The 23,893-nt window shown below is 43.4% G+C and overlaps 1 protein-coding gene across 2 annotated transcripts in view; it reads left to right on the top strand.

The window, feature by feature from the left end:
- LOC115138373 (EARP-interacting protein homolog) overlaps positions 1–23,893 on the top strand; it is a 75,177-nt gene that overhangs the window by 35,887 nt on the left and 15,397 nt on the right. The window lies entirely within an intron of this gene.

The following is a 23,893-nucleotide window of genomic DNA, read 5'->3' as shown; positions in this document are numbered from 1 at the left end:
TGTACACACGGGCACCCTCATAGATATCATCCTAACCAACTTGCCCTCCAAATATACCTCTACTGTTTTCAACCAGCGATAACTGCCTCATTGCCTGCATCCGTAATGGGTCTGCGGTCAAACGACCACCCCTCATCACTGTCAAACGCTCACTAAAACACTTCAGCGAGCAGGCCTTTCTAATCCACTTGGCCCGGGTATCCTGGAAGGATATTGACCTCATCCCATCAGTAGAGGATGCCTGGTCATTCTTTAAAAATGCCTTCCTCACGATCATAAATAAGCATGCCCCTTTCAAAAATTGTAGAACCAGGAACAGATATAGCCCTTGGTTCTCTCCAGACCTGACTGCCCTTGACCAGCACAAAAACATCCTGTGGCGTTCTGCATTGGCATCGAATAGCCCCCGTTATATCCAACTTTTCAGGGAAGTTCGGAACCAATATACACAGGCAGTTAGGAAAGCTAAGGCTAGCTTTTTCAAGCAGAAATGTGCATCCTGTAGCACTAACTCAAAAACATTTTGGGACACTGTAAAGTCAATGGAGAATAGCTGCCTACTGCACTGAGGCTAGGAAACACTGTCACCACCGATAAATCCACTATAATTGAGAATTTCAATAAGCATTTTTCTACAGCTGGCCATGCTTTCCACCTGGCTACCCCTACACCGGTCAACAGCTCTGCACTCCCCACAGAAGCTCGCCTAAGCCTCCTCGATTTCTGCAAACTGTTACAGACCTATGTCTATCCTACCCTGCCTTTCTAAGGTCTTAGAAAGTCAAGCTAACAAACAGATTACCGACCGTTTAGAATCTCACCGTACCTTCTCCGCTATGCAATCTGGTTTCAGAGCTGGTCATGGGTGCACCTCAGCCACGCTCAAGGTCCTAAATTATATCATAACCGCCATCGATAAGAGACATTACTGTGCAGCCGTATTCATTGACCTGGCCAAGGCTTTCGACTCTGTCAATCACCACATTCTTATTGGCAGACTCAACAGCCTTGGTTTCTCATATGATTGCCTCGCCTTGTTTACCAACTACTTCTCTGATAGAGTTCAGTGTGTCAAATCGGAGGGCCTGTTGTCCGGACCTCTGACAGTCTCTATGGGGGGTGCCACAGGGTTCAATTCTCGGGCCGACTCTCTTCTCTGTATACATCAATGATGTCGCTCTTGCTGCTGGTGATTCTCTGATCCACCTCTACGCAGATGACACCATTCTGTATACTTCTGGCCCTTTGTTGGACACTGTGTTAACTAACCTCCAGAAGAGCTTCAATGCCATACAACTCTCCTTCCGTGGCCTCTAACTGCTGTTAAATGCAAGTAAAACTAAATGCATGTTCTTCAACCGATCACTGCCCACACCTGCCCGCCCGTCCAGCATCACTACTCTGGACTAGAGGTTGACCGATTAATCGGAATGGCCGATTAATTAGGGCCAATTTCAAGTTTTCATAACAATCTGAAATCGGTATTTTTTGGCGCCGATTAAAAAATATATATATAATAATAATAAATGTATTTTTTATACCTTTATTTAATTAGGCAAGTCAGTTAAGAACACATTCTAATTTTCAATGACGGCCTAGGAACGGTGGGTTAACTGCCTTGTTCAGGGGCAGAACGACAGATTTTTACCTTGTTAGCTCTGGAATTCAATCTTGCAACCTTACGGTTAACTAGTCTAACGCTCTAGCCACCTGCCTCTCATTGCACTCCACGAGGAGCCTGCCTGTTACGCGAATGCAGTAGAAGCCAAGGTAAGTTGCTTACTAGCATTAAATTTATCTTATAAAAAACAATCAATCAATCATAATCACTAGTTATAACTACACATGGTTGATGATATTACTAGTTTATCTAGTGTGTCCTGCATTGCATATAATCGATGCAACGCTGGGGGATGATTTAACAAAAGCGCATTTGCGAAAAAAGCACAATCGTTGCACGACTGTACCTAACCATAAACACCAATGCCTTTCTTAAAATCAATACACAGAAGTAAATATTTTTAAACCTGCATATAGCTAAAAGAAATCCAGGTTAGCAGGCAATATTAACCAGGTGAAATTGTGTCACTTCTTGCATTCATTGCACGCAGAGTCAGGGTATATGCAACAGTTTGGGCAGTCTGGCTCATTGCGAACTTGCCAGAATTTTACGTAATTATGACATAACATTGAAGGTTGTACAATGTAACAAGAATATTTAGACTTAGGGATGCCACCCGTTAGATAAAATACCGAACGGTTCCGTATTTCACTGAAATAATAAACGTTTTGTTTTCGAAATTATAGTTTACGGATTCGACCATATTAATGACCAAAGGCTCGTATTCCTGTGTGTTATGTTATAATTAAGTCTATGATTTGATAGAGCAGTCTGACTGAGCGATGGTAAGCAGCAGCAGGCTCGTAAGCATTCATTCAAACAGCACTTTTGTGCGTTTTGCCAGCAGCTCTTCGCAAGCACAGGGTCCTTTTTTGGGTCCTCCAATAATCGGTATCGGCGTTGAAAAATCATAATCGGTCGACCTCTACTCTGAACAGTTCTGACTTAGAATATGTGTATAGCTACACATATCTAGGTGTCTGGTTAGACCGTAAACTCTCCTTCCAGACTCACATTAAGCATCTCCAATCCAAAATTAAATCTAGAATCGGCTTCCTATTTCGCAACAAAGCATCCTTCACTCATGCTGCCAAACATACCCTCGAAAAACTGACTATCCTACCGATCCTCGACTTCGGTGAGTCATTTATAAAATAGCCTCCAACACTCTACACAACAAATTGGATGCAGTCTATCTGTCACAATCGTCCTCCTCTTCATCTGAAGAGGAGAGGCGAGATGGATCGGAGGACCAAAATGCGGCGTGGTATGTGTTCATCATTAATTTTAATAAAGAAAACATTGAACACTGAAACCCTATACAAAAACAATAAACGAAATAACAACCGTGAAGCTAATGCGAACTGCGCTGAAACAAGCAATCAACATAGACAATCACCCACCAACAAACAGTGCAACCCAGGCTACCTAAGTATGATTCTCAATCAGAGACAACTAATGACACCTGCCTCTGATTGAGAACCATATTAGGCCGAAACATAGAAATCCCCAAATCATAGAAAAACAAACATAGACTGCCCACCCCAACTCACGCCCTGACCATACTAAATAATGACAAAACAAAGGAAATAACGGTCAGAACGTGACACTATCACAAGGCCATCTGTTTTGTCACCAAATCCCCATAATACTACCCACCACTGCGACGTGTACGCTCTCGTTGGCTGGCCCTTGCTTCACTCTCGTCCCCAAACCCACTGGCTCCAGGTCATCTACAAGTCTCTGCTAGGTAAAGCCCCGCCTTATCTCAGCTCACTGGTCACCATAGCAGCACCCACTCGTAGCACGCGCTCCAGCAGGTATATCTCACTGGTCATCCCAAAAGACAGTTAATCTTTTAGCCTCTTTTTCCTTCCAGTTCTCTGCTGATAATGACTGGAACGAACTGCAAAAATCACTGAAGCTGGAGACTCATATCTCCCTCACTAGCTTTAAGCACCAGCTGTTAGAGCAGATCACTGCACCTGTACATAGCCAATCTGTAAACAGCCCATCCAACTACCTCATCCCCATACTGTGTTGATTTATTTATCTTGCTCCTTTGCACCCCAGTATCTCTACTTGCACATTCATCTTCTGCACATCCTACCATTCCAATGTTTAATTGCTATATTGTAATTATGTCACGGCTTTCTTCTGTTGAAGGAGAGGCGGACCAAAACGCAGCGTGGTTATTTTGATACATCTTTAATAAAGATGACAATAGAACAATATACGAAAACAGCCCTATCTGGTGTAACAAACACAAAGACAGGAACAATCACCCACAAAACCCAACACCAAACAGGCTACCTAAATATGGTTCCCAATCAGAGACAACGACTAACACCTGCCTCTGATTGAGAACCATATCAGGCCCAAACACAGAAACAGACAAACAAGACATCCAACATAGAATGCCCACTCAGATCAGACCCTGACCAAACCAAACATAGAAACATACAAAGCAAACTATGGTCAGGGTGTGGCAAATTACTTCACTACTATGGCCTATTTATTGTCTTAACTCCCTTATCCTACCTCATTTGCACACACTGTATATAGACTTTTTGTTTATTTTTTTTCTACTGTATTATTGACTGTATGTTTGCTTATTCCATGTGTAACTCTGTGTTGTTGTATGTGTCTAACTGCTATGCTTTATCTTGGCCAGGTCGCAGTTGTAAATGAGAACTTGTTCTCAACTAGCCTACCTGGTTAAATAAAGGTTAAATAAAAAAATACACTAACCATATATTATTCAGCTATGTTCTACAAAAGTACTTCTTTATAGTCTAGTAGTACTGAACTATTTCGTATAGTAACTCTAATTTGTCGTCATTAATATTAGAAACTTAAGGGTTCTAGTATTAAATGTGGTCCTTACCAGGTAACTTCCCCAATAAAAGAAACACTTGAGTAAATGAGGGGTACAAAGTAAATAAAAAGCAGGTGCTTCCACACAGGTGTGGTTCGTTAGTTAATTAAGCAATTCAGTTTCCACCACCATCAAAACACCAAATTGTGGAATTTCTCGTGGAAGATTGGTGTCGCATCCTTCCAATAGAGTTCCAGACACTTGCAGAATTCATGCCAAGGTGCATCGAAGTTGTTCTGGCTCGTGGTGGCCCAAACGCCCTACTAAGACACTATGTTGGTGTTTACTTTATTTGAGCAATTACCTGTATAACAACTGATGAACAGCGTGTCTTTACAGTAGACAACCTGTACTGCCTGCCGGCTCAGCCCTGAGGTGTGAGGCTGTGGCAAGTGCGGTGGGGAAAGAGAAAGATAGAGAGAGAGATATAGAGGGAGGGAGAGAGATATTGAGTTGAGGTCAGGCTGTGTGTGGGCACTGCTAAAGGAATAATAATCACCTCTCTCTCGACCGTTCCTATAAAGACAGAGTGCTGGAGAGAGAGAGAGAGAGGTGGAACAAGAATGAGGGAGAGAAGGAATAGAGGGATGCAGAGAAAATATTAGAAAAATACAGGAGACATGATAATAGCCAAGAAAAGAAACAATGTATTTCATGCAAATATAAAAACCGTTGCAGTACTGTAGTATCCTGCATTTGATTCCATCTTTTTAGTCACATTCCAGCTAGTTCTTATTCCTAACCAGTAAAAGTAGTGTGATTCACCCTTCAGGGACTTTGAGGGTACACAGGGGCCTTTAGGAAGCCAAGGACACAGGCTGAGTCTGTGTCTGTGTGAGTAGCGCTTAGTGTGTGCTCGTGAGCAGAGTCTGTGAGCAGGCAGAGTGTGTTGGATTTGAGCTAGGTGCGTGGGTGTGTGTATTACAGGGTTTGTGAGACTGTGTGTGTTAGTGTCCAGTTGGTGCGGCAGCTGTGTGATGGCAGTCTGTGAACACGGTCCAGTGGCTCCTCAGTTGGTGTCTTCTCTGGCTCGTCACACTGTGTGCCAGCCCAAACCGGCCTGCCCGCTCTGCCCCGCTAAGGGACTCTAGAGGAGAACACTCTCCCCAGAAAACCAAAATTGGTTCTGTGAAAGTTCCCAGATTATTCCTTAGGTTGCAGAAATTGTTCTCATGACACAAAAACTGTCAAGTCGTGGTGATGATTATAGAATGTTTGTATAAAACATTCAACTGATGTTACAAGAAGGTTCTCAGAACACATTTCATATATTCTTTAAAGGTTCCCAGAATGTTTCATTGGGTTGTGGGAACAGTCTGTTGCAAACATTGTGGGGACATCACAAAATATACACTATATATACAAAAGTATGTGGAAACCCCTTCCATTTAGTGGATTTGGCGATTTCAGCCACAGCCGTTGCTGACAGGTGTATAAAATCGAGGACACCGCGATGCAATCTCCATAGACAAACATTGGCAGTAGAATGGCCTTACTGAAGAGCTCAAGGACTTTCAACGTGGCACCGTCACAGGATGCCACCTTACCAACAAGTCAGTACGTCAAACTTCTGTCCTGCTAGAGCTGCCCCAGTGAACTGTTAGTGCTGTTTTTGTGAAGTGGAAACGTCTAGGAGCAACAACGGCTCCGCCGCGAAGTGGTAGGCCACACAAGCTCACAGAACGAGACCGCTGAGTGCAGAAGCGCGTAGCATGTAAAAATTGTCTGTCCTTGGTTGCAACACACCGAGTTCCAAACACAAAAAGTTCTCTGGATGATTCTACTATCGTACTTTTAGGGTGCAAAAAAACATTCACCTGAAGTTACAAGAATGTTCCCAGAACATATTTAATCAATTCTTTAAGTGTTCCCGGAATGTTTCATTAGGTTATGGAAACATTCTGGTGGGAACATTGTTAGGTTAAAGTTAGGTTAAACAGGATATTCTCTTAATGTTGTAAGAATGACGTCATTTTACCTTGTCTTTGAGGTCCTCAGAACATTTCAAGAACATGTTAAATTGAAGTTTTACCTAATATTGCCACAACATTCTCAGTGTGCAAATTTGTAGTTCCTTAAAGCAGATTGGAATACATTTCTCTCCAGGTGTACAGTAATGGCAATTCACATTTGAGGACTTTATTTTAGGTGATTATAGAGAGACATGGCATTTCACTTTCATTCACAGGACATTTGAACATACGAACACAACCATATTTGTTATACTTTGTATGTTGACAGGCTGCACATGTGGGGTTTGAACTTGCAGTGTTTGGTTCCCTAGCCAGATCATTAACCCTCTGTGCCATTAGGGGAAAGCTGTGGCCGTGTGTTATTTTTGTTTTTGTTTTTGTTGTTGTCAAATATGGTTAAACAGGACACAGAACAATTATTCAAATGTTCCCATCCTCTTCATATGCTGTGTACTTGTAACACTGTATTTTATGATTCTCTTTCTTCATCACGTGTTGAAAGTCTTATGAAATGTGATCTTGAAATTGAGAAATGGTATAAAAAAAAATACACTAGAATACAAGTTATTTAAAGGAAGCTATATCCAACTAAAATCACATGATGAAGAAAGAAAATCATAAAAGTGCACAGCGTTAGAAGAGAATGGGAACATTTTAATGACTCAGAAATTGAGTTCTGTGTCCTGATTGACCATATTTAACTGAGGGAAAAAATATACAAGGCCACGCAGAGGGTTAATTATCTGGCTGCAGTTCCAGACATTGCAGGTCCAATCCCACATATTCTGAAGCCATATTTCAGAACTGAAGTTGAAGCTCAGATATACTCTACTAAAAGCGAGGTTGTCTTTATTTCGTCCATTTCGTTCAGAATTGCAGAATTTAGAGCAACTGTAAAAAAAAATAAAAGATGCTTGATATGGTCTTATTTTTCATGATCTGAAAAGAAAAAGTGATCCTAGACCAGCACTCATAGTCTTCGGTACCTTCTAAATATGGGCCCCAGAAGTATGCAGCATATACATGTATATTGCGTGAACATCAATGGAGTATTATGTTCAACCTAAAACAAATACGCTATGAAAGTAGTAGAAACTGACTTATTTCTATCTAACAGCATGAAGGGCATGTCCTGTGTAACCTAACTTAAACATTGTATGAATGTCATCACAGCTGAGCATATTTAGTGTGTTATGGGAACGTATCTCTTGCGATGTTCCCACAACCTAATGAAATGTTCTGGGAACCTTTTTAAAGGACTCACAGGCTATGTTGTCAACATTCTTGCAATGTCAAATAAATGTTTTGTGCAACCTGATACAAACATCTGAATGTCAGCACAGCTGGACAGTTGTTTTTGCATTTTGAGAACATATCTCTTGTCATGTCCCCACAATGTTACCACAACACAATGAAACGTCACGGGAATCTTTTTAAAGATCAGACAAAATGTGTTCTTGGAACGTCAGGTGAATGTTTTTTTGCTCCCTAAAATAAACATTGTAGAATCAAATCAAATTGTATTGGTCACATACACATATTTAGCAGATGTTATTGCTGGTGTAGCGAAATGCTTGTGTTCCTAGGTCCAACAGTGCAGTAGTATCTAAAACATTTCACAACAATGCACACAACTCTAAAAGTAAAGGAATGAATTAAGAAATATATAAATATTAGATTGAGTAATGTCTGAGTGACATTGACTAAAATACAGTAGAATAGAATACAGTATATACATATGAGATGAGTAAAGCAGTATGTAAACATTATTTAAACATTAGTGACTAGTGTTCATTATTAAAGTGGCCAGTGATTCCAAGTACAGTATATAGGAATATATATATATATATATATAGGGTTGCGTAACCGGGTGGAAGCCGGCTAGTGATGGCTATTTATCAGTCTGATGGCCTTGAGATAGAAGCTGTTTTTCAGTCTCTTGGTACCAGCTTTGATGCACCTGTACTGACTTCGCATTCTGGATGATAGCGGGGTGAACAGGCCGTGGCTCGGGTGGTTGGTGTCCTTGATAATCCTTTTGGCCTTCCTGTGACATCGGGTGCTGTAGGTGTCCTGGAGGGCAGGTAGTTTGCCCCCGGTGATGCGTTGGGCAGACCGCACCACCCTCTGGAGAGCCCTGCGGTTGTGAATGGTGCAGTTGCCGTACCAGACGGTAATACAGCCCGACAGGATGCTCTCAATTGTGCATCTGTCAAAGTTTGTAAGGGTTTTAGGGCCCAAGCCAAATTTCTTCAGCCTCCTGATGTTGAAGAGGCACAGTTGAATCATCTGCACAACTGGACAGTTTTGGTGTTTTGGGAGCATATCTTTTGTGATGTTTCCACCAGACTGTTCCCATAACATAATGAAACACTCTGGGAACCTTTTAAAGAACATATGTGTTATAGGAACGTTCTTACAACATCAGGCAAATGTTTTATACAACCATACACACTTTTGGGGAATGTTCTGTGGTGGTTGTTGCACAACATTTTTGAATGTTAGGAGAACATTACAAGATATTTAATCTAAAACACTGTTGATAAATAGATTTAATTGGAAACGTAGCTAATGTTTGTGGAATGTTTCCCGGTTTGCTGGGTCTACTGCTCCCTCCAAGACACAGTATACACAGGAGACACAGGAGATGTAGTTACACAGGCATGTTGTGTGTGTGTGTGTGTGTGTGTGTGTGTGTGTGTGTGTGTGTGTGTGTGTGTGTTTGTGTGACATGTGCGGGTGTTGTGCTCCTCTGTGTATTTTGTGTGTTCTGCTCTGTGCGCTGCTCTTGCTAACGGGTACACTGGAGTGTGTGTGTGTGTGTTCTGCTCTGTTGCTGGCTGGGGCTGTCACTTGGGATGTTCTCTCAGTTCATCACTCCTAAACCCTATTCGGACGGTTTGCTATTCAAACGGTTATTACAGTGACCGCGGTCAATAACCGTCATCCATAACTCCATGACCGTCACATCCCTAATTTGGACCCACAATCCACAGTGAGAGGGCAGCGCACACACACCGTCAGATGTGCGATAGCTGCCGGGCCTGCCTACTCAGCATGCACCGCAGGATGCATACAGAAACGCAGTGCAGTGCTGCAGTCAAACTGGCCCCTCTAGCTCCCTGTACAGTACAGTAGCACACAGCACTGTGTGTCTCTGCATGCCTTAGCGAGTGTGTATAGTATGTTTTACATTCAGTTTAATATTGTTGTGTATAACTTGTTTACCAACCACAGTATCCTCTACTTGGTCTTTAAAGCAGAAATGATTTGAATGAAGCGTTTTATCTCCAGTATCCAGGTGTGTGTTGGAGTGGAGGTAGAGTAGAGACTAGCAGTGGTGTGATTGCTATTTGCTCCATCACACTGTGGGTTGAGAGGAGACTCACAGCAGGGACTGAAATGGTCACACTGGCGTCAGATAACAGTGGGAAACAGGACAGGACAGCATTCTCACCCAGACATATATATAGACACTACAGCGCACAGGTACTGCTCACATCTAAAACAAACTGATTTGCCCTTTTTCCTATGATTTAGCCTACTGTATTTCCTTCAGCCCTCGGCAGTTGGATATTAACAATTTATCAAAGGTGTTGTCGACTGTGAGTGACGCGTTTGTTAAGCCTATTTGACATTAACCTCCTGAACTTTCTGTCAAATCAATCATCCATGACCTTTTCATCTGATGCTGCCCCCAGGAAGGCTTGGATGGTGCAACGTTCACAATATTACTGGAGCTCCTCAGCCATGCTTGGATGCTATGGGAAATAATATACCTCTCTACTAAATAAACTATGGGCTTATTTAGAATTGGCAAAGCTTCTCTTTCTCACGATTTGTCCTATATTAACACAGTAACATGAGTAAAAACTTTGTTGCTCTGAGACTTTTAAGCCTCAAGCATTGCTTTATATTAATGTCCATAAAGATATATCTCAATCAACCCACACTATTGATGTGATGATATCTTACTTTTATGCATGGACTGTCACTCCTTCCTTCCCAACCACTCACAAAGCTGGGCTTTAATTTTGATAAGCAATTCAATTATTTCTCTCTCTTCTTTTTTTTTTTTCTCCCCCACTGCAGTTGTCATAGAAACAGAGACCTGTAGTGATAGTGTGAGATATCCAGTCTATCCCCTTAGCATAGCGATTTATCACCCAGACTGAGGTTAGAGGGGGCGGTGTGTGTGTGTGTGTGTGTGTACTGTAATGGAAATCTGTAATTTATACGGTCATTTTAGGTATTAGCATCAACAAAAAAAACTTTGAAATGTTTTACTGCAGCGTACTATGTTATGGTGCGTTGTGAGAAAATTGCTGTATTTCGAACTGTAATTCTACTCAACAGAATACAGTATCGTATCTTTGGAGCGCCGAAAACCTTTTGACCACTAGTGGGGGCATGGTATTGCTGTGTCTGGCTAATTAACATATTTTGAGGCGTGCCTTGTAAGAGGCTATATTTGTTGAACCCGTGAGTGAGATAGCTGTACCATTTTTACTCCTATATGGTAATAGTGCCACGTCAATTTAACATGTATAGGGGACAGATTGAATTAGCAGCTAGTCTTAAATGGTTGAGCATTTTTCCAAGTCCTTTTGATCTGTTTTGCCCTGTAGGCACTGCCGGTTTGAAGTCTTTGCAGATATGAAACATTCATAATATCAGTCTAAAATATACAACTCCCAGTTTATTTTAGTTTATTTAACCTTTGTTTAACTAGGAAAGTCAGTTAAGAACAAATTATTATTTTCAATGATGGCCTAACAATGGGTTAACTGCCTTGTTCAGGGGCAGAACGACAGATGTTTACCTTGTCAGCTCGGGGATTCGATCCACAACCTTTCGGTTACAGGCCAAACGCTCTAACCACTAGGCTACAAAACCAACTTTATGAGAGTTTTGAAAAATAGCTTCTATTTACCTCACCATTCCATGACATATACTAAGGCATTGTTGGCAGAATAGATGGATGCAGTTCAATGCATGATTACTACACTGCTCAAAAAAATAAAGGGAACACTAAAATAACACATCCTAGATCTGAATGAATGAAATATTCTTATTAAATACTTTTTTCTTTACATAGTTGAATGTGCTGACAACAAAATCACACAAAAATTATCAATGGAAATCAAATTTATCAACCCATGGAGGTCTGGATTTGGAGTCGCACTCAAAATTAAAGTGGAAAACCACACTACAGGCTGATCCAACTTTGATGTAATGTCCTTAAAACAAGTCAAAATGAGGCTCAGTAGTGTGTGTGGCCTCCACGTCCTTGTATGACATCCCTACAACGCCTGGGCATGCTCCTGATGAGGTGGCGGATGATCTCCTGAGGGATCTCCTCCCAGACCTGGACTAAAGCATCCGCCAACTCCTGGACACTCTGTGGTGCAACGTGGCGTTGGTGGATGGAGCGAGACATGATGTCCCAGATGTGCTCAATTGGATTCAGGTCTGGGGAATGGGCGGGCCAGTCCATAGCATCAATGCTGTCCTCTTGCAGGAACTGCTGACACACTCCAGCCACATGAGGTCTAGCATTGTCTTGCATTAGGAAGAACCCAGGGCCAACCGCACCAGCATATGGTCTCACAAGGGGTCTGAGGATCTCATCTCGGTACCTAATGGCAGTCAGGCTACCTCTGGCGAGCACATGGAGGGCTGTGCGGCCCCCCAAAGAAATGCCACCCCACACCATGACTGACCCACCGCCAAACCGGTCATGCTGGAGGATGTTGCAGGCAGCAGAACGTTCTCCACGGCATCTCCAGACTCTGTCACATGTGCTCAGTGTGAACCTGCTTTCATCTGTGAAGAGCACAGGGCGCCAGTGGCGAATTTGCCATTCTTGGTGTTCTCTGGCAAATGCCAAACGTCCTGCACGGTGTTGGGCTGTAAGCACAACCCCCACCTGTGGACGTCGGGCCCTCATACCACCCTCATGGAGTCTGTTTCTGACCGTTTGAGCAGACACATGCACATTTGTGGCCTGCTGGAGGTCATTTTGCAGGGCTCTGGCAGTGCTCCTCCTTGCACAAAGGCGGAGGTAGCGGTCCTGCTGCTGGGTTGTTGCCCTCCTACGGCCTCCTCCACGTCTCCTGATGTACTGGCCTGTCTCCTGGTAGCGCCTCCATGCTCTGGACACTACGCTGACAGACACAGCAAACCTTCTTGCCACAGCTCGCATTGATGTGCCATCCTGGATGAGCTGCACTACCTGAGCCACTTGTGTGGGTTGTAGACTCCGTCTCATGCTACCACTAGAGTGAAAGAACCGCCAGCATTCAAAAGTGACCAAAACATCAGCCAGGAAGCATAGGAACTGAGAAGTGGTCTGTGGTCACCACCTGCAGAACCAGTCCTTTATTGGAGGTGTCTTGCTAATTGCCTATAATTTCCACCTGTTGTCTATTCCATTTGCACAACAGCATGTGAAATTTATTGTCAGTTTTGCTTCCTAAGGGGACAGTTTGATTTCACAGAAGTGTGGTTGACTTGGAGTTACATTGTGTTGTTTAAGTGTTCCCTTTATTTTTTTTATTTTTATAATTCACCAATTTATTAGTTGATAGTCCAAAAAATATTGCAATCAGTTTGTAAATCACAGCTGTCCTGGTACATTGTTTGCTGCCTCCATTCGGGATGCACTGTTTCAGTTTCAATGGCTCATTATTTTGGACAGCAACTGACAAATGTAACTAAGGCTGGGAATGTCAATACAATCCAACTGGGCAATGATCACAAGTCAATCATAACATGGCTAATAGGCTAGCGTATCTATTTACAGTACCAGTCAAACGTTTTTTCTATTTTCTACATTGTAGAATAATAGTGAAGACATGAAAACTATGAAACAACACATATGGAATTATGTAGTAACCAAAAAAGTGTTCAAATCAAAATATATTTGATATTTGATATTCTTCAAAGTAGCCACTCTTTGTCTTGATGACAGCTTTGCACACTCTTGGCATTCTCTCAACCAGCTTCATGAGGTAGTCACCTGGAATGCATTTCAATTAAAAGGTGTGCCTTGTTAAGTTAATTTGTGGAATTTCATTCCTTCTTAATGAATTTGTTCCAATCAGTTGTGTTGTGAGAAGGTAGTGGTGGTATACAGAAGATAGCCCTATTTGGTAAAAGACCAAGTCCATATTATGGCAAGAACAGCTCAAATAAGCAAATAGAAACAACAGTCCATCATTACTTTAAGACATGAAGGTCAGTCAATGCGGAAAATGTCAAGAACTTTTATTTAAGTGCCTATGCAAAAACCCTCAAGTGCTATGATGAAACTGGCTCTCATGAGGACCTCCACAGGAAAGGAAGACCCAGAGTTAAGTTCATTAGAGTTACCAGCCTCAGAAATTGCAGGCCAAATAAAAGCTTCACGGAGTTCAAGTACCATACACATCTCAACATCAACTGTTCAGAGGAGACTACGTAAATCAGGCCTTCATGGTGGAATTGCTGCAAAGAAACCAATACTAAAGGACACCAATTATAAGAAGAAACTTGCTCGGGCCAAGAAACACAATCAATGGACATTAGACCGGTGGAAATCTGTTCTTTGGTCGGATGTGTCCAAATTTGAGATTTTTGGTTCCAACCGCTGTGTTTTTGTGAGACGCAGAGTAGGTGAACAGATGATCTCCGCATGTGTGGTTCCCACCGTTAAGCATGGAGGAGGAGGTGTGGGGGTGCTTTGCTGGTGACACTGATTTATTTAGAATTTTAACCAGCATGGCTACCACAGTGATACGCAATCCCATCTGGTTTGGGGTTAGTGGGACTATCATTTGTTTTTCAACAGGACAATGATCCAAAACACACACCCAGGCTGTGTAAGGGCTATTTGACCAAGAAGGAGAGTGATAGAGTGCTGTATCATATGACCTGGCCTCCACAGTCACCTTACCTCAACCCAATTGAGATGGTTTGGGATGAGTTGGACCGAAGAGTGAAGGAAAAGCAGAGCCTAACATTAGCAAGCTAGCTCTCTCTGGAGATGTTCGATCGGGTTCTGGATGGGGCCACTCAAGGACATTGAGACTTGTGCCGAAGCTACTCCTGCGTTGTCTTGGCTGTGTGCTTAGCGTTGTTGTCCTGTTGGAAGGTGAACCTTCGCCCCCAGTCTGATGTCCTAAGCACTCTGGAGCAGGTTTTCATCAAGGATATCTCTGTACCTTGCTTCATTCATCTTTCCCTCTCCTGACTAGTCTCCCAATCAATTTTAGAATAAGGCTGTAATGTAACAAAGTGTGAAGGGGTCTGAATACTTTCCGAATGCACTGTAGCATTTCTCTTGCGTTCGCAAATTCACTCTGGCTATTTATTCCAATTTCAGAGTACTCTCATCTGAGTGTGCCAGAGTGCAGAATAACTTATTAATTTACGAACGTGCAACACCTACTGAATATTACCTGTGTCAGTAGACTTAGGCAAAGAAAGTAATAGTTAGTCTCGAACACTCTAGGTAACATAAATCTCATTGTTTATCGGTGCAATTTTGACGGCCAACTAGCTGGAAAAGTTTGAGAGGGTTTATCTAATGTTCTTTCGTTAGTTTTGAGCTCATCTTTCTCTGGCTAACATTAGTTGTTTATCTTTTTGTTGTTGAGAGAGAGCATACCTTTTCATGGTTGTTTGATCAATAGGACTGTAATGTTCCCAAATGTAAGAGGACTCCCAAGTGGTATTGACATATTTGCAGAAATCCATTCAGGTGTATTTTGTGGCTTTTGGAGAATGCTTTCTAATGATCTAAAGTTGCACTGTTGCAACTGCCTGTAAACACACAGGCTTGTTCAAAGTGAATGATGGTAAGCCTGTGATGCAAATAAAGGCCTAATGTAGTTCTGATTGGCAATGACGCACCCGGTCTGCATAGACTCTGGTCCTGGACGAGACAGATGTTTTTATTCCATTTTATTTCCTGCAGTGTCTATTAATTATCCAAACGCACGACTGCTTTCCAACAATATATTGCTATAGAATCTTCCCAAATTCCTTAGTGTACGTAATATTCTTCCTGGGGATGTATATGAACAGATTTGAATAAGATTTCATGTTGCTAAAATGCTGTCAGCTCCACTGTAAGGCCTCTAAGTGCAAGTGAAATAAATGTGTAAACACTTCATGTGTAAACACTTTACCTAGCAATCAACCTGCTTGCACCGATCCCTTGTAATTGTGAAACACAAACCCCTGCCCTTAATTTATTTAATTTATTCATCCAGTCATTCATTCTGATTACGGTAGCGTTTACTTTTTTTTACTGTATAATATAGTCAATCGTACAGTATTGTAATGTGTCATTACAAAGTACTTGCTTTGATACTGTATATATATTACAGTAGGTGTACTACCAGAAGTGATGGAACAAGACAAAATTGCTCTTCCTCCCGGGGAAGGCCTGCCCGCCCCAGTTTCGCCCTCCCAGAGTGCAAAGAAACATGGCGTGATCCTGTCATTCTCAGCAAACATCAAAGCAGTGAGCCTCTCCTGCAGGTTCATGCTCTACAACATCCGTAGAGTACGACCCTAGTACTTCACACAGGAAATGGCTCAGGTCCTAATCCAGGCACTTGTCCTCTCCCGTCTGGACTACTGCAATTAGCTGTTGGCTGGGCTCCCCACTTGTGCCATCAAACCCCTGCAACTATCCAGAACGCATTAGCCCACCTGGTTTTCAAACTTCCCAAGTTCTCTCATGTCACCCTGCTCCTCCACACACTCCACTGGCTTCCAGTTGAAGCTTGCATCCACTACAAGACCATGGTGCTTACCTATGGGATAGCAAGCGGAACTGCCCCTCCCTACCTTCAGGCTATGCTCAAACCCTACACCCCAACCCGAGCACTCCGTTCTGCCACCTCAGGTCTCTTGGCCCTCACACCCCTATGGGAGGACAGCTGCCGCTCAGCCCTTCCCTGTCCTGGCACCCCAATGGTGGAATCAGCTTCCCCCTGAAGCTAGGACAGCAGAGTCCCTGCCCATCTTCCAAAAACATCTGAAACCCTACCTCTTCAAACAGTATCTTGAATTATCCTCCTCCTCACCTTGCACCCCCAAATAAAAAACCCTCTAAAATAACAGTTAACCAGCACTTAAGTACAAAGACAAAAAATACAAAGACAACTTTGATTGTCTTTTATTAAGATCCTATATATAACATTTCTAAATCAGCACACATAGCCAACACACCATATCTATTTTCCTTTAACACTGTTTCCTTTCTTTATCCTATTTCTTTATAAATACTTCCTTCGTCTATGTTTCTTTATGCATCCATCCTTTCTCCCTTCATCCTCTGTCATTTCTTCTGTACTTCTTTATGTTCTAATTCAGCTAGAGTTACCATTAACGTTGTGTTGCAACTAGAACTAATAGCCTAACAAATGAACAACTAAAAAAAAGTACAAAGACTTAACTTGATTGTCTTTATCAAGACATTTATCAAGACATCTGTTCTTACTTCTGTCTTTTCAACCTAATAAAAAGCTCCAAACATGTTTCCTGTGGTCATTTGCCAAGTCAAACAGCTGGCAGACTTTTTCCATGTCTATTTCATCAACTCTGTCCTGATGAATGTGACAGACTGCCTTCTTAGACCACGGAAACTCCTCTCGACTTCAGCAGAGGATGCAGGGACAAACATTAGTATGCGAATGAGGGCTTCTACCTGGTCAAAGGAGACCGGTGGACCTCAGGCAGCTGATCCCCGAGAACAGATTCAGCTTCTGTACTTGTTTTGTACTGGTATTGCATCTTGAACATGGCCAGCTGCACCTCAACTGATCTCCTGTTCCTTTGGATACTGGTCCACCACTGCAGCATCCATCTCCCCAGAGAGAAGAACTTCCTCCAGCTTAGTCTGAGTTTCCAGGCCACCCTGTTTGAACCTCTCTGTTAGCTGCACATCAACTGTGTCAAGCACATTGAAGAGCTCAGCCCTGTAGAAATCCTCTGGGGATGTGGGTGAGTATGAAGCAGCATTTCCAGTGAAGCGCTTTGGTGGTTTACAGATGTGGGGCATCTGAATGGGCTGGATTTTGATCTTGGCAATCAACTCTGCTCCTCGCCTATAGATCTGTTGAAATTGGACCTCAGATCTCTTTGCCTTCAGGGTGGTCTTAACACAGTCCACTGCAGCGAGCATCCCAGCAAATGTCTCTATTCACATTTGTAAGGTGCGAATGAGGCACTCCAACTCTTCCATTACTTCAGCTGCTGCAAGGAGTCCTAGGACTGTGGTCCCCTTCTCAAATCTCTCAGCAATCCCCTTGCTGTTGTTGCTGTGTCTGATGAATCAGATGTGCTCATTTCCTCCAAGCTGAACAGCACAGACTCGTACTGACCTAGCAAAGAGCTCAGTGCTGGAGTCCTAACAGTCCACCTTGTTGGACACAAGAGCTTTAGGCTTGTGAATGACCCACACTCAGATGTCGCTATTTCCTTAAATGTTGTTTTGTATTTGCCTGACTGGTTGTGCAGGCAGCCCAACTTGTGGAGCCACTTCAGGCCATCACATATCACAGTGGAAGATAAGCAGGGCCACAATGCACATACAGAGCCAGTGGCTGCACTGCTCTCAGCCTAGCCTGTGTTCCTTTGATTTTCCCTGACATGTTCGCTGCACCATCATACGTTTGCACACTCAGACCTGAAAGAGGCAAATTCAGGTGGAGTAGCACATCTGTGGCAACTTCTGCCAGGTTCTCTTTAGTTGTAAGGGAGACTTCATAAAAACCTACAAAGTCCTCAACAGGCACTAGATCGTGAACCATGTAACGGTAACAGAATGACTCTTGTTCTACTCCCCCGACATCTTGTGTACCATCAATAAATATGGAGTACTGGAGCAGTGGTAGATGGTGGATTCTCGTTGTGATGTCTCTCACAATGCTGTTGGCCAATATGCTCAGGATTTTGTTTTGGATTTGTGAGCTTGTATGATCCTGACTGAGTTTCAGCCATGTAGTGAGTACTGGACCATCTTCAGCTCTAACTTTCAGTAACTGGTACAGATTATATTCGGTAGCTTCATGGCCCCTAAGACCTGATACCTGACGTGCTAGAAGATGGACCGAACCTGCTACTTTCCTAAGGCAAGACCTTGCTTTGTTTAGCTATACAGCTCTTACTGTGGAAAGTTGGGTATCTACTGGCTTTGGTTGGTGACAGCGAGTGGTAACGGCAACCTTGTGTGCATGGCTGCATGCATGTGAAGGAAACTGGATTAAGGCAACGGATACGTTTAGGAATCCAGAGTGCACAAATGCAGGATCTGCATTTTTTTGCAAGAGATGATTTCTGGCTTTTAATCACTTTTGTGCAATAAAATCACAACACTCCTTTCACAGTGGGAACATAGAGGAGCCACTGGAATTATTTGTACCACCTATCCAGAAACCGAAGTGTCTTGTTTGACAGCTTCTGGTCTACCACTAGTTTTGGGTTTGGCTGATATGTTGTGACGTGAACATTGGGGTCTACTTCCTCAGCCTCTCCTATGGGGTCTATTTCTTCAACTTCACCTGGAGAGTCTACTGCCTCAACCTCGCCTGGGGAGTTTTTTTTTCTTCAAATTCCCATGAGGAGCCTACTGCCTCAACCTCTCCCGGAGAGCCTACTGCCTCAACCTCTCCCGGAGAGCCTACTGCCTCAACCTCTCCCGGAGAGCCTACTGCCTCAACCTCTCCCGGAGAGCCTAATGCCTCAACCTCTCCCGGAGAGCCTACTGCCTCAACCTCTCCCGGAGAGCCTACTGCCTCAACCTCACCCGGAGAGCCTACTGCCTCAACCTCTCCCGGAGAGCCTACTGCCTCAACCTCTCACAGAGAGCCTAATGCCTCAACCTCTCACAGAGAGCCTAATGCCTCAATCTCTCCCAGAGAGCCTAATGCCTCAACCTCTCCCAGAGAGCCTACTGCCTCAACTTCTCCCAGAGAGCCTACTTCTAAACCTCTCCTGGAGAGCCTACTGCCTCAGCTCCTCCTGTGCTGACCTGCTGTTCAAATTCATGCTAATTTTGTCTACGTTGTGCAACCATTTCGTATCTGATTGTATTGGGTCTATGGGTATCCCAGCACTAACTACTGCCTGCTGCTGGCCTCCCTAGAATGAACACAAATGCAATAAGCTGTCATTTCTTTAAGAATAATTTGCAAATATTGAACAACCTCTTAGTGACTGAACCAGAAAGACTCACATCTCTAATCACTGCCAAAAGTGATTCTAACATGTATTGACTCAGGGGTGTGAATACTTATGTAAATTAGATCTTTTTGTAGTTCATTTTCAATACATTTGCTAACTTTTCTAAAAACATGTTTTCACTTTGTCATTATGGGGTATTGTGTGTAGGTCAAAAAATTAATTTAATCCATTTTGAATTTAGGTTGTAGCACAAAAGAAAATGTAGAATATGTCAAGGGGTATGATTGAATACTTTCTGAAGAACTGTACATGGCATTTTTTTTTTTACAGGTGTTACATAGAAAGAATGTAGTTATTTTATATAAATTACATCTGGATAGATAGTACAGATATGGTATACATTATATATCGGGTTTTTGTTGTCGTAATTATTATAGAACATGAACATAAACCCATCCGTCAGCTACTCTCATCCCAACAATCTCCGTAAACCCACCCGTCAGCTACTCTCATCCCAACAATCTCTGTAAACCCACCCGTCAGCTACTCTCATCCCAACAATCTCCGTAAACCCACCCGCCAGCTACTCTCATCCCAACAATCTCCGTAAACCCACCCGTCAGCTACTCTCATCCCAACAATCTCCGTAAACCCACCCGTCAGCTACTCTCATCCCAACAATCTCCGTAAACCCACCCGTCAGCTACTCTCATCCCAACAATCTCCGTAAACCCACCCGTCAGCTACTCTCATCCCAACAATCTCCGTAAACCCACCCGTCAGCTACTCTCATCCCAACAATCTCCGTAAACCCACCCGTCAGCTACTCTCATCCCAACAATCTCCGTAAACCCACCCGTCAGCTACTCTCATCCCAACAATCTCCGTAAACCCACCCGTCAGCTACTCTCATCCCAACAATCTCCGTAAACCCACCCGTCAGCTACTCTCATCCCAACAATCTCCGTAAACCCACCCGTCAGCTACTCTCATCCCAACAATCTCCGTAAACCCACCCGTCAGCTACTCTCATCCCAACAATCTCCGTAAACCCACCCGTCAGCTACTCTCATCCCAACAATCTCCGTAAACCCACCCGTCAGCTACTCTCATCCCAACAATCTCCGTAAACCCACCCGTCAGCTACTCTCATCCCAACAATCTCCGTAAACCCACCCGTCAGCTACTCTCATCCCAACAATCTCCGTAAACCCACCCGTCAGCTACTCTCATCCCAACAATCTCCGTAAACCCACCCGTCAGCTACTCTCATCCCAACAATCTCCGTAAACCCACCCGTCAGCTACTCTCATCCCAACAATCTCCGTAAACCCACCCGTCAGCTACTCTCATCCCAACAATCTCCGTAAACCCACCCGCCAGCTACTCTCATCCCAACAATCTCCGTAAACCCACCCGTCAGCTACTCTCATCCCAACAATCTCCGTAAACCCACCCGTCAGCTACTCTCATCCCAACAATCTCCGTAAACCCACCCGTCAGCTACTCTCATCCCAACAATCTCCGTAAACCCACCCGTCAGCTACTCTCATCCCAACAATCTCCGTAAACCCACCCGTCAGCTACTCTCATCCCAACAATCTCCGTAAACCCACCCGTCAGCTACTCTCATCCCAACAATCTCCGTAAACCCACCCGTCAGCTACTCTCATCCCAACAATCTCCGTAAACCCACCCGTCAGCTACTCTCATCCCAACAATCTCCGTAAACCCACCCGTCAGCTACTCTCATCCCAACAATCTCCGTAAACCCACCCGTCAGCTACTCTCATCCCAACAATCTCCGTAAACCCACCCGTCAGCTACTCTCATCCCAACAATCTCCGTAAACCCACCCGTCAGCTACTCTCATCCCAACAATCTCCGTAAACCCACCCGTCAGCTACTCTCATCCCAACAATCTCCGTAAACCCACCCGTCAGCTACTCTCATCCCAACAATCTCCGTAAACCCACCCGTCAGCTACTCTCATCCCAACAATCTCTGTAAACCCACCCGTCAGCTACTCTCATCCCAACAATCTCCGTAAACCCACCCGTCAGCTACTCTCATCCCAACAATCTCCGTAAACCCACCCGTCAGCTACTCTCATCCCAACAATCTCCGTAAACCCACCCGTCAGCTACTCTCATCCCAACAATCTCCGTAAACCCACCCGTCAGCTACTCTCATCCCAACAATCTCTGTAAACCCACCCGTCAGCTACTCTCATCCCAACAATCTCCGTAAACCCACCCGTCAGCTACTCTCATCCCAACAATCTCTGTAAACCCACCCGTCAGCTACTCTCATCCCAACAATCTCTGTAAACCGCTCTTTTATGATTTCCATGTGACATATATTTATTAACTGTGTTGTGATGTTTCACACACATTCTGAACCTTTCTAATAACTTTGTACATGCATCTAATAATCCAAATGGGTGGGTAAGGTTTCCACTACACCACTGATGTCTTCCCAGTGATGTCTTCACAAGTTATATACCTTACAATCAAGTGGTACTGTATGTTTGATTATCAGAAACTACTGAAAACACTAAGGAGAGTAGTTTAATTCACGGATACTAATCATATTATTATATTCACCTCTGCTCCGTAAGGGACTTATCTTCCCTGGCTACCTGACCCTGCTGGGAGCCCTGTCATCATCTGGTCACCATCCTCAGATGAGGCATGACAAATGATTACTGTCTGGTGTACTGTCTGTGTGCCATAACAGTGAAGCCCACAACCCCCCCAATATAAAGTACTTCAAATATAACCCCTCAAAACCATAGACTGCATTCTAGATGCAAGACTGAGAGTCCAATTCACACACATGATTAGTTTTAAATAAACTGCATCATATTTGGGGTTATGATAGTGTAAGACAGTTGTGCTATGCTTGTGGGGCATTTATACATTGATTCTATTCTTTGATAATATAATGGTTCAGTGGTTGTATTTAGGTGATATTTTGCAAGTACAAGTTATAGTGAATGGGTAGGGTAGCTACAATGGAAAAGGTAGTGCAATTCCATAATTGTTAATTGTATGTATTTTACCACTAGCCATTGAGGACCAACATGTCTACCATAACCACTCTCATTGCCACTTATGTACAGACCCCTGTCACCATCTGATCCTGCTAAGATGAGGCAGGCATGACAAAGAATTACCTTGGTGTACACATGAATATTATTCAAGCATAGAATCAATGGTTCAATAGTTGAAATTGCAATTATTCCCAGATCCCAGACTGTGGCTTTAAACCTAAGCTTCTGTCGTGTAGCTACTGTAGACCTACCGATCAACTCAAGATGGAACTTTTTGTCCATTCACTGATATTGTTATAATATACTGTGAAATTCACCTGAGCTCCGTAGACTGGTCTTCCCTGGCTGTCTGACCCTTCAGGGACACCTGTCACCATCTGATCCTGTTAAGACATGATGAGCATAGTGTTGTGAACTGACTGAGCAGCTTGACAGTGAAGCCCGTAGAGCTGTTTATTACTATATCAGGGTGAAAAGTAGAGAATTAGCTAGGGAAACTTACAGATCAATAACGTTACATTGCTATACTGAATAATAAAATCTCACATTGCACTGAAAAAACATCAGAATATCGGTCTTCAATCGTTTGGCCGCTGGTTTTGTCTTGTTTGATGCAGGTCTAGTGTGATTGAGGCAAAAATAATAATTTTGGCAAGCTCTCGCATGCCGGTACATCAACTGGCGAAAGCTAGCCAAATTAATTTACTGTTGAAACGGGACAAAACAAAAGGTTACAAAACAACATTTCCATACACACAACAGGTGTTAGATAGTGCTATAATAATAGCCACCTCATATCGCCATCTGACAGATGGCTAGAGCTGAACTGGCTAAATTCATTTGACTCATTTGAGAGGGGATGAAACATTAGCTAATATCAGTTAACTAAAGGGTAGCCAGTATCTGCACTGCTTACTTTTACAACTCAGAGAAGGAGTGCAACACACACACACCGTCAGCAGCTACATCTGTTCAACTGTCCCTTGCCAGTTCTAAGCCAGCCTTTCAGAAGCGTTGCCTTCCCACAGCTTGTCCAAACGCTCTGTGGTGGTGCCCGGGCGGTCCTAAATCTAGCCGGCTGACACAGCCAGACAGCCTACCTGACCGCTCTGCTCTGAGGCGTCCGCATGGTCCTTACACACACCGATGACACTTATTTTTGTATCACAGGGCAATGATAAAACCGG

Source organism: Oncorhynchus nerka, linkage group LG12 (assembly GCF_034236695.1).
Source record: "Oncorhynchus nerka isolate Pitt River linkage group LG12, Oner_Uvic_2.0, whole genome shotgun sequence".
NCBI classification, from domain to species: Eukaryota; Metazoa; Chordata; class Actinopteri; order Salmoniformes; family Salmonidae; genus Oncorhynchus; species Oncorhynchus nerka.
Note: the sequence above shows the minus strand (reverse complement) of the source record. Positions and strands in the feature narration are given on the sequence as shown.